Genomic DNA, 15,734 nt, shown 5'->3' on the forward strand with positions numbered 1-15,734 from the left:
AAAAAAAACAATAGCACAATAAATTGAGAAACATCTTTTGGCTGGATTAGTGTGTAAAACAACTCTGTGCTTAAAGAAAATCAGATAAGACTGTCCAACTCTGAGACTTTGCATCTCAGGGACTTGCCTTGCTGATGTCAGAGCTATAGACAAAACAGTTTTGCAAATGATGAACTTTAAATCAGTCTGAAATGCCTTTTCAAAAAGAAATGAGGTCAATCTTTCAAGAACAAAGTTGAGATTCCAAGGAAGAATTTGGTTTCAAAGAAGTCTCAAGTGCAACACAACTTTCATAAACTGACCACAAAAAGATATGCAAGAAGGAGATCCATAGTCAGACCAGCCAAGATGGTCAAAAGATGCACATTGACAGATGCATAACATTAGCCATCATTAAGTATCACATACAAATCTTTTAAAACGAGAGGGGTAGATGCCATACCATACCCTCTGTTATTGATTAGGCATCAGCTAGAAAACCTCTTCCACTTGTAAATATAAGATTCAAGTTGCAGGTTTTCTTGCCTCCCTCATAACTCTCTCATAGAACAAGTGCCTAAAAGATATCAAGACAGAATTATCCAGAATGTCAGTTGCAATTGATATAAACTGGGGTGCACCAGTTGCCCCTGACACTGTGTGAGCATGTCCAGAGTGTGAAGAAGTTTGCTGTAATTGCCTTTGGCAAATTCCATTAAAAGGGAGAACCAATGCTGCTTGAGTCAAAAGGGGGTTACAACAATGATCTTTGTAATTTTTCTGAATCTTCAGAATTACCTTGGGTGTCAATGGAAAGGGTGGAAATGCATAAAGGAACATTCCTTCCAAGAGAATGACAATACATCTGTCCTCTAAATATGGATACAAGAATGTTCCAAACAGAATTTTTCCAACTGTCTGTTTTAGAAGGAGGTGACCAGATCTATATATAGGTTCATAAGTTCATTGGTAGGTACTAGGCTATCAGCCTTGGGACTTATAAGCCTAAACAAAAAGGTTCCCTGGCTTTCACCACCCAAGAAAATTATTTTCCTGTTCCTCTGTCAAGCAGTGCCACAAAAGTGATCCCTGAGATGAATTTTCTATTTCCCATCCAGTGGTCAAGGTTTTTCTTAAAGAGGGTCAATGAGGAACTTTGTTTGACATGAATGGGTAGTTTGTTCCAGAATATGGGAAATCTCTGGGACAGGAATCTATCCCTCCAGCATGTTCTGTTTATTGTGGTGACAAGGTTTAGGTCCCTGGAGCAGGTGGTTCAGAGAGAATGGGATTTCCTTAAGTGTAGCATGTCCAGTAGCTCTGGGTTTGACATTAGCTTTGTATGTTAGCCAGAGAGTGCCTCTGAGTAGGCGATATGCGATGGAGTAGAGTTGGAGTTTTTTGAGATGGTCTGCATATGTCATCTGCTTGAGGCCAGTAATCCTCTTAGTAAGGATTTCTGTGACCTTTCCAATTGCTGTAGGTGTCTTGTGAGATACATGCCAAATGGGGCATTGTACTCTATAATGGGTCTGATGAGGGATGAGTAGAGAGGAACAATGACCTCCTTTTTTCTAGAAGAGAACCTTTTTGTGATTAGGTGTGCCATGCAGAAGGATTTCCTGACTACTGTGGCAATGTGGTTATCAAAGGAGACACTACTGTCCACCTGTGTCCTGAGGTCTCATCACACTTTCAGTGTTTATTGAGCTACTGTCTATGTGGTAGTTCATGGGTACCAAGTTTTTCCCAAAGGGGATGACAGTGCACTTCTTGGCATTGAGCTTGAGGCTGTGACTTTGACACCAAGCATCTGTCTCTGTGAGGCCCTTTTGCAGAATGTCTATCTGCATCATTAGGTGATTCTATTATGGCTCCCAGTTTACAGTCATCCGCGAACTTTGTTAGCCAAAGACCTTCTGTGTTGGCCTGCACTTCACAGAAATAGATGCCGAACAGGAGAGGACCTAGGACCAAACCCTGTGGTACTCCACTCATCACTGGTCTGAAGTCGGACTTGGAGTCAGCTACTTTTACTGTGTGGGTTCTGTCAAGTGAGCCAGTTGACCACCCATCTTGTGACATAGGGATTTATGCCCAGTTTAGTGAGTTTATCTATAATTCCAGAGTGCCGGATGGTATCAAAAGCCTTGGCGAGGTCAAGATAGGATGTGTGCATTACCTTGCCCTTGTCTATGGCTCTAGTGACTGCTTCAAAGAAGTCAATCAGGTTTAGTAGACATGCTCTACCTTTTACAAACCCAAATTAAGTGGGGTCCAGGGTTTGGATGTTACCTATGTCTTTGTTTATAAGCTCCAAGATGATACATTCCATGGCCTTGCACACCAGGCTCATCAGGCTAATGGGGTGGTAGTTTCCAGGGTTCATGGTGGCACCCCCTTTGTGGAGTGGGATAACTGTCGCTGTGCACCATTCAGTAGGCACATAGCCTAAGGTGAGGCTATGACTGAACATGGTGCTTAGGTGGGGTGCCAGTTCATTCTGTAGTTCGTGCAGTACGCAGCCTAGGATGCTGTCTGGTCCCATGGATGCTGTGTTCTTGGCTTTAGAGAGTGTGTTCTTTACTTGTTCATCCATGATTACAGGGGTTTTGCATTCTTCCGGTATTACGATGGGCCCTTTGGAGGGTGAGAGGGGGGTAAAGTTAGCACTGAACCTATCTGCCAGGATGTTGGCAATATTGGTTGGTTCTGTATATTTAGTGCCATTGTGCGGGTCTATATTACGTTATCAAATCCCGGTAACTTCGAACACCAGAAGACTGACACGTAAAGCACGAACTACGGTAATGGCAGTTGTACAAAACCACAAAACGCGAATTGTCGAAGCGTGATGTTTGGCCTGTCTGCTGTATAGCTCCATAAGGTAAGTGTGCGATAGTTACGGACCTTAGGGTTAGGGTGCGGGTTAAGGTAAGTGCACAGATAGGTAATGTCTGTAAGTTAGTATAGGGTTTTGTTAACTGTATGTGTGTGGATTATTTGTTTTTTTTGGGTATATGTCAGTAGGGTAATTGTGTGATAGTTACGGACCTTAGAGTTAGAGTGCGGGTTAAGTGTATGGATAGTAATGTTTGTAAGGTTTAGTGTAGGGTTAGAAGTGGTGTTTGGTTTGTGTATGTATGTGTTTTATTTATTATGTTTGGGTATGAAGTATGTAGCGTGTGGTGGTGTTGGCTGACTATGACAGTTCGAGATTTGAAAATTCGCAGTTTAGGGGGTTCGACGTATTTGCGGTTTAGGCTATGTGTGTCGGTGTTGTGGTGTTCGATGTTATGGGTTTTTGATAACGTAATATAGACCCCATTGTGCTTTAGCTCAGAGCAGATCTGAGTGTTGCCATTCTGATTCTTGAAATAGCTGTAGAATGCTTTGTGCTTGTCTTTAGAATCAGTGGTAATTTTATTTTCATAACTGGCTTTGGAGGATTTTATGAGGGATCTCAGCATCTTGCTGAGGCTGACCAGGGAGTTCCTCCAATCTTGGGATTTTACTCTTTTTTGCAACAACTTCTTTCTTCTGTTGCAGAATTTGTTTATGGCAGGGGAACCACCAGATTTGCTTCCTTTTTTTGGAGGATGGCATCTTGGTTCTGTTGTGGATGGCACGATCCATGCACTCATGTATGTGCTTATATAGTACATTTGTGTAAGATTCAGCAGTCGTATCTCTATTTTCCATCTGCATGGGTGTCGTGAAGTTTACCACTTCTGTCTTAAGAAGCATGAAGTTGGCTTTGGAGTAGTTTTGATAGTGGTTTCCCTAATGGGGGTGGGGGGATATGGATGTCTTGGGTGATTAGCTTGTGGTCAGATCTGACCAGTGAGAAGTTGACCTCTGGTGTGGAACACCAGTTACCCATATTGGTAATGACCAGATCCAGGATATTGCTGTCCCTGGTGGAGATATGGACAAGCTGATCCAAGGCATTGGAATTTTTGAATTCCAAAAAACGTTGAGCGGATGAGTTGGTACATGAGTAGTTTTTCCAGCTGATGGTGGGGTAGTTGAAATCGCTCATAATTAAGGTATCGGGTTGTACCTTAATATTCTCCAGTATCTTAAGAAATGAATGAGTGGGAATCCTGGGGCATGGTAGGGGATCTGTAAAAAGCTACAACCTGGATTGCAGTCTTGCCCAGTATTAGTTGTAATTGGATAATTTTGGATGCATTATGTTGAGCAACTTGCCAGGGGGTGTGGATATCCTTAATGAATATGGACATGCCTCCACCTTTAGTGTTTCGGTCCAGGTTAGGTGGCCGAAAGGTGTGGTATAATATATAGCCTGGTAATGCAGGGGTGCTCTCTGGAGTCTTGAACCAGGTCTCTGTCACTGCACAGATGTCGATGTTCTCCATTTTAAGGAGTGCCTCGAGTGAGTGCATTTTGAGGTTTAGTCTTCTAGCATTGAGTAGCATTACCCTCAGAGTTTGCTTGCTTGTACCTGCTATGGTGGTGAATTTAGCATTTGAACCTTGCTTAAAAAAGGCACTATAGTGGTGGCAAGAGCCTTAGCCAGTATCCGGAATCTCAGGGGCGACAATTGCATGACATCTCTGCAAAGCATCGTGGTCTGTCGACCATGTCGTCCCAGGCAGACAGATACTGGATCCCCTTAGAATGACACCAGAAGCTTAACCAATTGTTGAAGTCAATCACTTTGTCCTTGTACTGTGTTATCATTCTGGGTGATGCCAGGATGCTACTCAGGGCTAGGGTCATATCTGCCTGGGCTACAAGATCAGAGAGCTTCTCCATGTCTCTTTTCATGTAGTCCAGGGAGGTACATCTCAGGTCATTCACACCAACATGGACAATGATAGAGTTGTATTTGTACTTGTTGTGGAGTGACCGGTGTGCATGTGTTATATTGCAGATCCTAGCACCCGACAGGCAGCTAACAGTAACTTTCTCCTTGTTTAGCCTGGTGAGTGGGACATCAGTGTGCCTGACTATAGAGTCAACTATGACTGGTGTCTTGGGTACGTTGTTTTGCCTTATGGGCTGAGGTTGAGTGGCACACTGATTTTGTAGGCTATGTGTCATTTGGGTAGCGTTGGGGGTGGTGGTTGTCTGCGTTTCAACTTGGGAGGTCTCTGTTACTTGGGCAGATTTTTATTGAGAGCCTCTGTGAATGTGGGTGTGTGCTTTGTGTTTCTATGCATGGGATTTGGTAGTGTTTGTTTTGAAGGACTATGTGTTGAGTATGGTGTGATGCATGTGTTAACCTTCTCCTCTTGACTGTCTAGTCCAGTCTTGGCTGTAGAGAGCTTGGCTTCCAGCTTGGCTATATAAGTGCATCTCTCACAGACCTTCCAAAAAGAACAACGCTGCAAATAAACAAAATAATAACCACGAAAGCAGCTGTACCAGTCCGGAATCGCCAGGACAAGTTAAACTCACAATAAGGTACTGACCACGAAGCTTTATTAACGTGCAAAATTATATGCCACAAGCAAACACACACGTTTTCGTCAAAGTAATGACTTCTTCAGATAAAAACCCATCAAACAAACTACACCTTAAATAGTATCCACCCCCCACAGGTTCAATCAATCAATTAAATAAAACAATGAATCTTGTACAAAAAGTATATATAAACAAAGCATATTTACACAATCCTTACTTCCACATAAAAGTAAAATAATAAAATACTTGAAATATAAAATATAAAATATAATATAAATGTACTTACTATAAATACTACAGTAAATAAAATTATATATTACACTTTTTATAATAAGTAACTATTACCTGACTAAATACATCCAGCTTTTAGCTTTAAAAAAGGCACTATAGAAATGGATTTGTTTAAACCTGGGGCTTTAGTAGCCTCCAGCAAAATCTGCCAAAAGGTTTCCTTGTGTGCTAAACTAGCCTCCCAGGGCCCACCTCTTATATCCTTTGGGACCATTTCTATTACAAAGAACAAAAAATTTTTTGCCCCTTTACATTCTGTGGTGTGCTTATACAATGCATTGGTGATTTTACACTTGGCTATGTCATACATATGTTCATATATGCGCCTTTTGAACTGTCGCTCAGTTTTTCCGACGTAAAACGCCGGGCACATTTGACATGTAGCCAAATAGACCAATCCACTGGACATACAATTAAATAACCATTGGTCTTGATGTCCCTCTCCCGACTCTCCAGATACAAATGACTACCTTGCATTATAAACTTACAGTACGAACAACGCCCACACTTATATGTACCAGTTTTATTTCTTGAAGTTTGCATACAAAGCTCCTGATTTTCCAATAATCTTTTCATATTTTGGCCCCTTCTGTATATTGTTTTAACTGACCTGGTCTTAAAAGTATTCAAATCAGTTAGTTGTTGAAACATGGACCATTCTTTTTCAACAATATTCTTAATATGGAATACATTGCCACTAAAATTGGTAATAAAGGTAAAATTACCAATGTTTGTTTCCATGGTGCCCATAGGGGTCCCCCTATCAAACCCTATGCACGTCTCTCCCAAAATGGGTCTAAACCTGGTGTTTTGAGCTGCACTAACCTCTTCCTGAACTGAGGTAATCATTTCAATAGGGTAGCCCCTCTCCAAAAATAAAGATGTTAGGACTCCACATTCCAGCCTAAAGTCCTCTTCAACGGAAGTCATTCGAGATGTTCGGACAAATTGTCCCTTAAGGATGCCCCTTTTTTTGATAGTATGGATGTGAACTCGTGTAATGCAAATAACCATTAGAAAAGGTGGGTTTTCTATAAACACAAGATTTTACCCCCTCACCTTCCTTAATAAGAGCCACATCCAAATAATTTACCCTATCAAAGGAAATCTGATGGGTGAATTTTAAAAAGGAGGTAGTAGTGTGTAAATAGTCAATAAACTTTTCAATGTCTCCCACAGGACCGTTCCAAAAAATACATATATCGTCAAGAAATCTACAATAAAAGTTCCAGTGATTAGAAAAGGAACTATTCTTGACGTACTTCTTCTCCCACATATACATGATAATATCCGCATATGTTGGGGCACAATTAGCTCCCATGGAAACCCCTGAGATCTGATGGAAATACTCGCCAGCAAAGAAGATATAATTATTTTTCAGGACCAATTCCAATAGGCTGGTAATGGCTTGGACATCATTATTGGTAATATTCGGGCATTCCCATATTGCTTCCTCCAACCATTCCAACCCTAACTCACTAGGGATGACGGAGAAAAGATCAACCACATCAATTGTTAAAAACACAACCTCTTTTTCAAATAAATGAGGTTGTATGCTGCGCAAAAAGGCCCAAGAATCCTTTAATATATAATCTTGCCTTCCCCACAATTCTTTTAATTTCCAATCCAGGTACTTAGAAATGTTATGAGTTTTAGAACCTTCAGCAGCCACAATGGGCCTCAAGGGAGGGTCCGTCAAATTTTTATGTACCTTGGGTATCCCAAATATAGAGGGTACCCTAGGATTGGAGTTAGAAAGGAAGGTGTAAGTATCCATTTCTATTACATCCTGGTCCAATAAATCTTGAATGGCCAGGTCTATTTTGTGGTAAGACAAGTGAATCTCATTTATAGAAGCTGAAGTATACTTATCATAGTCATGTAAAATGTCATACATCTTAGCCTGATACAAGTTACTGTCCATAATAACAGTGCATGCATCTCTCACAGGTTATAGTTTTGTGTGGTAGGAGGCGAGGGTTGTCAGTGTACATGAGGCAATTGCTACATTGCCCCAAGATGCCCAGATTCATCATTTGAGGTGTTTCCCACATGTGGACCAAATCCTGGAAGAGCTCTGTCCTAAGTTTCCACTTGTAAGGGTTGTCTCGGATTAGCTTATTCTGTCTGCCACTATATTTTGCTCTAGTACAAATGATGTCACCAACAAAGATTCTCTGACTGTTAGTCGGGAACTGACAGCCCTCCTAGATAGTATAGCTTGTACTGGTGTTAGAACATATTTTTCACAAATCATCTATAGAAATGATAGTCAGGTCACTGTGAATGAAAAGATTTTTTGGATAAACACCTACATGGAAAAAATGTCCTGTTTTAAAAAATGGAAATGTATAGAGTATCCAAGCCTTCTTTTGGGCACACGTGTTCAGACAGGATGGTGTGCATTTGTCTAGATCAGGGAGGAGAATTTCTGAAGCAGGTATTTTGCAGTATTTGACAAACATTAGGCAGGATTTCTGCCAGGTAAAAAATGTAACAGTTCACAGATAGCAACATTTGATGCATCTCTGATGGTTGTTAATGCTAGGAGCATTAATAATAAAGTTTTTTTATTAGAAAATTTGCTACGTTCTCACAAGATTGATATTGTTATAGTTTGGGAAACATGGTTAAAAACAATGACTGGAAACCAGTTCTGTCAGGGTATAAATGTTTTTACTGTAACAGACATTCTAACAAAAAATCAGGTGGAGGTGTTATGATAGGCATTAAAGATAGCTATGAGACTTGTGATTATTACATGTTCAATGATAATACCAATACTATAGACTGTGTAACTGTGAAAATAAAGACAACTCTGGAACATATAACAATTGTTGGAGTGTACAGAACAACAAAGTTAAGTGCAGTGCAGATGATCTAGAGGAATTCATACATTTCTTACATGAAATACAGGAGGGAAGAATAACATTAGCTGGGGACTTAAATTTACCAGAAACAGACTGGAATAATATTGACTCAACAACGTTAGTAAAGAAATTATTCACAGAGTATATTCAGGAACAACAAATGCTTCAGATTGTAAAAAAACCTACCAGGGGATGGGATATACTAGATATTGGGCAGGATTCACGAAACCTCCGTGTAAGAGTTAGCAAGTCTTACACGGAGGCTGCACTTAAACGGTGTGATGTCAGCATGCCATGCATATTCATGAGGGCATGCTGAATCACACCCTAGGCTAACACGGTCCGTGTAGGAAAGTAGGGGGCGTGTCCACACGGCGAGTCCTGCAAAGGGACACGCCCCCAGAAGAATCACAGTCCCGAAAGGAAACACCCACAAGTGAGTCCGCGGAAATGTCAAGAAGCACAACAGCACACATGCCCCCACAGACTATAAACCCAACTGTTATGTAAAACGTAAAAATCAACAGTTTAATTTTTTTTCATAATTTCAAAAATGTTTGCCCATAATTGCACTCGTTTGCGTGGGTGTGCCCTTCGCTCAGCGACAGTTAGCATTCATTGGAAAAGCATATAAGATCTAAATATGTAAATTAAGCCAAGTAGCAATAGCGTAGCGGTAGAGACGTCGGCCAAAGAGGAGGTAGTCACAGTTCGAGCCCCAACAACATCATTTTCTATTTTTAGTGAAATAAGCACAAAACAATCCCCTGACATATATGTGTATATATATATATAAATATATATATATATATATATATATATATATATATATATATATATATATATATATAAAACTATAATTTAAGTAAAATGTAATGAAATGGGCCATGTATTTTTGAAGAAATCTGACACAATAAAAAAAAACATTTTATAAGTGCCCATAGCTGAGCAGCGCTCTAACAAGCTGAGTATGATTGCCCGCAGGTGACCAGTGGTTTAACAGGTGTAATATGAGTGCCCGGAGTTGAGCAGTGCTTTAACATGCTGAAACTGTGTGCCCGTAGTTGAGCAACATTTCTCATAGCGAAATATGCGTGCTCATAGCCAAATAATGCGTTAACCAACGTAACCCGTTTGTGCAGAGCTGCGCAGCGCTCCAAACGGCTTACCGGCGGGCAACGTTGAGCAACCTGTATCAAAGCTGCCTTTACACAGACACACCTCCTAGCCTGTTTAGACAGTAGTAAAATAAAAAAAAGCAATGCCCAGGCTCGAACCCAGGATACTGTGCATCATAGTCAAAGTACTGAACCACTAAGCCATGACAGCTGTACTGAAAAAAGCAGTATTAGCATATATATAGGAATGAATGGAAATAGAAGCATGACAAAGCAGGTTTTTTTAAGCTGATACAATTCCAAAATGGCCAATCACAGATAAGTACGGGAAAAACGGCATATATAAGCCCCATAGGTGGGAATACACAGCATAACTGATTGTGGAAACTATTTGCAGTCAGGATGGCAGGTGTAGGAGAGGGCAGTCACTTCCGAGCACAGAGGTGGGGTGTTGAGGAGTCCAAATATATGGTTTGGCTCCTAGTCCACGATCATGAGGCTCAACTCATGCAGGGCCAGGTTCTGTGGGGAGTGTACAAGGCAGAGTCGTGGAACCGGTTGGCACATGATCTCACCAGTGCCACAGGCATACCAAGGACTGGTGAACAGGTCCGTCACCACCATGCGGACCTGAAGAGATGAAAGCAGGACCAACTGAACCGTTGGATCCAGGAGGCCCGGCAAATGCCCAACGCCCCACTACTGAGTAAGTATCCATGTAATTACATATGTAAGAAATTATCCTAGCTGATATTATGGAGATGTATGTTCCAATATTACTTCATTTATATTACAGCTGCAGGTGTGCGTTCCGTGAATCGGCGAGCCTATGGTGATAGGCTGGAGCGGTTGTGCCACCAGGCAGGTTAGTAATTATTTTTCTGTAATTGTTATACAATATAAGTGAGACAGCTTGTAAAAGAGTTCAGTGTAGTTACATATTAATAAAGTTCAAATAACACTAGAAGAAAGATTCTGCTAGTACTGTATGATTAGATAAGTGATGCAGCCTGTAATCCAGAAATAAAAATTAAACAAGTCTGAAATAGAGATTTCCCACCTGTATTGTAATATCAGATAACCTGCTGCAGCCTGAAAATTAGTGGTAAACAAGCTAAAGACAATAGACATGTGTCAAATACATCCCCTTTTAAAATCTGCCATATGAAACAAGTGAGTCTGTTGGAAAGGATTGTTGTAACCAAGTATGACAGGTTAATAACGCCTAGAATAAAGTACCATCTTGAATTGTAAAAATAAAACAAGTGAGAGTGTGAGAAAGAGGTATGAATCAACCAAGAAAGCTGTTATAACTCTTGAATAAAGTATACTACAGTCAGTACATAATGAAATGAATGAGACAGCCACAACCAAACAGTGAAATGTTTGTAATGAAGTACTGAAGCTGGAATGTGTCTGTCCCACAATTTGGATATGTTGCTGTACCCTTGCAATATGGAGATAGTATGGTTGTATGAAATAATGAACATTCACAGTTGTCTAGAGCCATATAAATCAAATGTAGCAGGATGCTGTACCTGAACACAGCCAGATATGAACGTGTATGAATAAAAATGCCATGTATATTAATGTAGCAGTAATAGTTCCATCACCAACATTCCTAAGGTTACATATAGGAAACTGTACTAAGACCTGTAGGGTATATATATATCTGCAGCTACTAGAGATGTACAGCATATGTATAGGTAGTTGAAGTTGTTAATGAAATATTTCTTCACCCTACCCTATATTCACAAATAATGCCATTCCACAACAAATTGGGTATGTGCATTCACAATTAATTCCTATGGATATCTGTCCTGTTGGTTCAAACATATTTGCACGTACGTTGATGCATGTACCCTGTTCACATATCCAAACATGATGGCCTGTTGCCATCAATCAACCCTGCATGCTGTTGGATTGTGTACTGTTGTTCAAAATATGCATGTGTTATGCTTGCTGTTCAATGTTTGGAATTCATGGGTGTTTGGTTAATGGGAATACTGATGCATGCTGTTACAACTAATTTTGAATGTTATTGTTTGTTACTAACCCAAAATGTCATAAAATATTGCTAAACATAGGACAACAGGGAAGGCGGGTTCCAGCGGACCCACCTCTCCCACCTCAGCTGGCGAGTGCACCTGGCACTAGTGCCCAGGCCGGAACCTCCTCCGGTGGCCCTGTGCCACCTTCGGGTGGAAGCGCTGCAGGGGATGGGGCTCACCCCCCCTCTGCAAGCATGGCCAGAGGAGACCATCCACTCACCCTCCAAAGTGTCCGGTCTGTGGTGCGTAGCGAGATCAGGCATTCTGTGCTTGAACCCCTACGCCGGCTTGAGGCATGGGTGGCGCAACTCACAGGTGTGCCTGCTGCCCGTCCGATACAGCCCCCAGCACAGCCCCATCCTGGGCAGTGAAGGCGCAGTGGCAACTGCCCATGGGTGGGGATCTCAGTTCCACTGTTGCCATCTGTGGGCTCATGGGCTCGCAATATCCAAACATCCATCCCCGTCAATTGTGTTTCCCCCCCACATGTGTCATACTCCGCCCCTGTATGCGTCTTGTTTGCCTTGTCTGTTAACCTCCCCTACCTACCTCCCCAAATATACCTACTTCCTGTACCTCACATTCCACTCTCACCTGAAAAAAAAAAAAGGGCACTCTGTTCCCGCAAAAAAATTACGCCCCATACATAGTTGCCCATTTTGCAGACATGTCTGCTGGACATGTGAACTGGTAATTACAATTGGCTGTACAACATATTTTGTTGTCCTCACCCCTCTCTCAGGGGTGGAAGGTTTCAAATTTCACACCAAATTACACACATATGCACAGCTGTTGCTGATAAAGAAATGGGCAGCTATGGGCCTTTCCTACATCCTTCCTGCAAATCCCGAGCTTGTTTTCCTACTGTCCTACCCTCTTTGTGCCCCCTTTTTCACCACTTTCCTATCTCCCCATTTTCTTTTCTTTCAAAGAAATTAGCGTGGGTGTGCGTGAGAGTAAGCACTTTTAAGCAGTTGTAAGCGGGTGTGCGCTTGTGTGCACTTAGCTAAGCGTGTGTGCGCAAAGCTAAGCGACAGTGCGCATGCGTGAGCACCACGCAAACCAGTGCTAACCCGCTTACAACTGCTTAAAAGTGCCTTAGTCACTCTGAATGACAAGGCCTGTAGTCTGCTCAGCAGCAAAATAAAATTCCTCTGTCAGTCTCGAACCCAGGACCTTGGAAACACTAGTCTGCATGACTCACCACTAAGCCATGACTGATATACAAGAACTTTGTGCTGAAAGCAATATATCATGAAATAGTAGGACTGGATGTAAAGGGAATATAGGAAGGCTATTACACAAAGCTTTTCTTGTATCTTTACTGGCAATCCTTGTGGATTTGTATAACATTAATGTGAGAAGAGAAACAGCCATGCTAGTAGGTAGCTAGTAGGTAATAATGTGACAGTAGCACCTTGCAAACCACACACACTATCAGAGCAAGATAAACACAGTCATATTTGAATAGGTAAGAGGCCAGACCTCGCAACTGTGACTGATTTACAGGGATGTCCCTGATTTGAAAACAAATGTTAACTGTGCCCCACTGACTCCCTGTGAAATGTATTAACAGTAGGCAGAAAGGTGTGGAATCCCACGTAATGGTAACTGTCAATTACTTAAAGTATGCACTACTTGCATGTCAGAAATGGTGTAGTAATACATATGCCCAAAATACCCCACAGTCACAACTGCAGAATATCTGAAATATATCACTGGTGTATCCCACTGATATGTACCATTCCCTGAGGCTGATAAAAGATACACCTGAGAGTATCTGAGGCCTGCAAGTGTCACAAACTCACAAGCATACCATTCTGTCTGCTGTCACACACTCTGTGAATAGCTGTAGAATAGCTTCCACAAGCACACCCTCATGTAGGAGTACAACCCAGAAATATCAAAGGATGTAGCCAACCAATAAAATAAGGACAGTATAGCAGTTTACAAGCGCTGCATGTGCCTGCTATCCATAACTGTTAGTACAAAGTACAAGGCCCCTCTACTGCTCAGCAGCAAAATAAAATACCCTTGTAGGTGTCAAGCCCCACACCTTGGCCAGACCAGACTGCATGCAGTACCACCAAACCACACCAAACATATAAGGAATTGCTGCTGAAAGAAATATAGCAAGCATTACAAGGAGTGAATGTAAATGGAAAATAGGAAAGCCATAGCAACACATTCCAGTAAAGACACCTAGCAGGCCTTCAAGGAGTGAATGTAAAGGCCAAATAGTGAAGCCATAACAACAAATTGCAAGAGCCACTGCTGTATACCAGTTAATCCACAAGTCCCACAGGAAAGCACATACTCCCATTTAAACAGTATTAGTATTATTAGGTGTCAGTTAACACACACTGAGAAGAATGAACTGGAGGAAGCAATAGTCAGGTTTCAGTACAACATGCATTTCAGTGCCTACAACACAGCCTTAAATATGAGAGACATACCAACCTTTACACTCACAGAACAGTGTCCCCAGCATACCAGCATGGTCCCCACCTTAAAAATCTGAAAGGGCTACGCCTACCTAACCTAACATTTTATAGCACTGTCCTGAAATCACAGTGAGAACTGCAATTACCATGCAGCAGGCTGCATGCAATTAGTAAATGCTGGCTAACAATTGGTGCAGAGGCCATCGCATGCACATGTGCAGATACCTACAAAAGCAGCCTGTACACCCAGTCCACACATGCAATACTTTCATTGCAACAACTGGAGGGAGAGACAGAGAGAGAGAGAGACACACACACACATACACAGAGACACAGAGACACAGAGAGAGGCACCAAAAAAAAAAAAATAAAAATAAAAACCATCAAGCTAACAAGCAGCAGGCCACCAAGCAGCAAGCCATTACAAACAGCAGTGACAAACAAAGGTAATGTAAACTAATAATCTAATAATCTACATACTGTGAACCCTCCATATGTGTTAGCAGTCTGTATCTGTATATATATATATGAAGATGTGCATAGGGCAGGGGACATACTGCAACTGTTAGTAAAGGCTGGACATACATATGTATTTGAAGGTTGCTATGTGCACATATCAATGTAGGTTGTAGTGCAACGTACAATGTATGTTGTACAGTAATGGATGTTTAGCAGTATGTTAGTGTGTGTATTCGTATGTGTAAATAAAAAAAATATATATATATATTATATGTATATGTATATGTATATTTATATATGTATATATATATATATATATATATATATATATATATATATATATATACATATATGTATATATAATATGCATATATGTGTACATAGATAGAGAGGGATGTATAAATAGATAGACATATATAGATAGATAGATAGAATATGTATATACATATATATGTAATAGACACATACATATATAGATATATATAGATACATACACATATACAGACAGATATGAATGTCTAGAGATATGTATGTATATGAATATCTCTCTCTCTCTCTCTCTCTCTCTCTCTCTATATATATATATATATATATATATATATATATATATATATATATATATATATATACTGAGAGAGGCACATGTGTGCAGATGTATTGCAACAGGTGCCTGGTGACAAAGGCATGGACTGAACACCAGTGTGGATACTGGAGTACCATACCCCATTCCAAAACACTTACACCACTAACCACCACATAGGTGGTTGCCTGCCTACTACCGGATGTGTCAGGAGGGAACATGGGAAACAAGTGTACAATAGCCTCCCCTTTGATATTCACAGTGGCACACTAGTCTTGTAATTCCTGTACATGGTACGTGTCAGCACAAATTGTGTGTCAGCTAGGGAAATGTAGGTCACTGCACCCCTCTACACCTCACAATGTCCTACATGGTATGTACCTCCCATGACAACTACAGAAAGGGAGAAGGACACAGTCATACCTAACAAACAGTGATAATGTCCTCAAACACATTACCTATGCAGAGTGACTGACAAAACCACAGATAGAGTGCCTCTCAAACTACTG

This window comes from Protopterus annectens, chromosome 8.part0, assembly GCF_019279795.1.
Source record: "Protopterus annectens isolate FY-2018-M chromosome 8.part0, PAN1.0, whole genome shotgun sequence".
Classification (NCBI taxonomy): Eukaryota; Metazoa; Chordata; order Ceratodontiformes; family Protopteridae; genus Protopterus; species Protopterus annectens.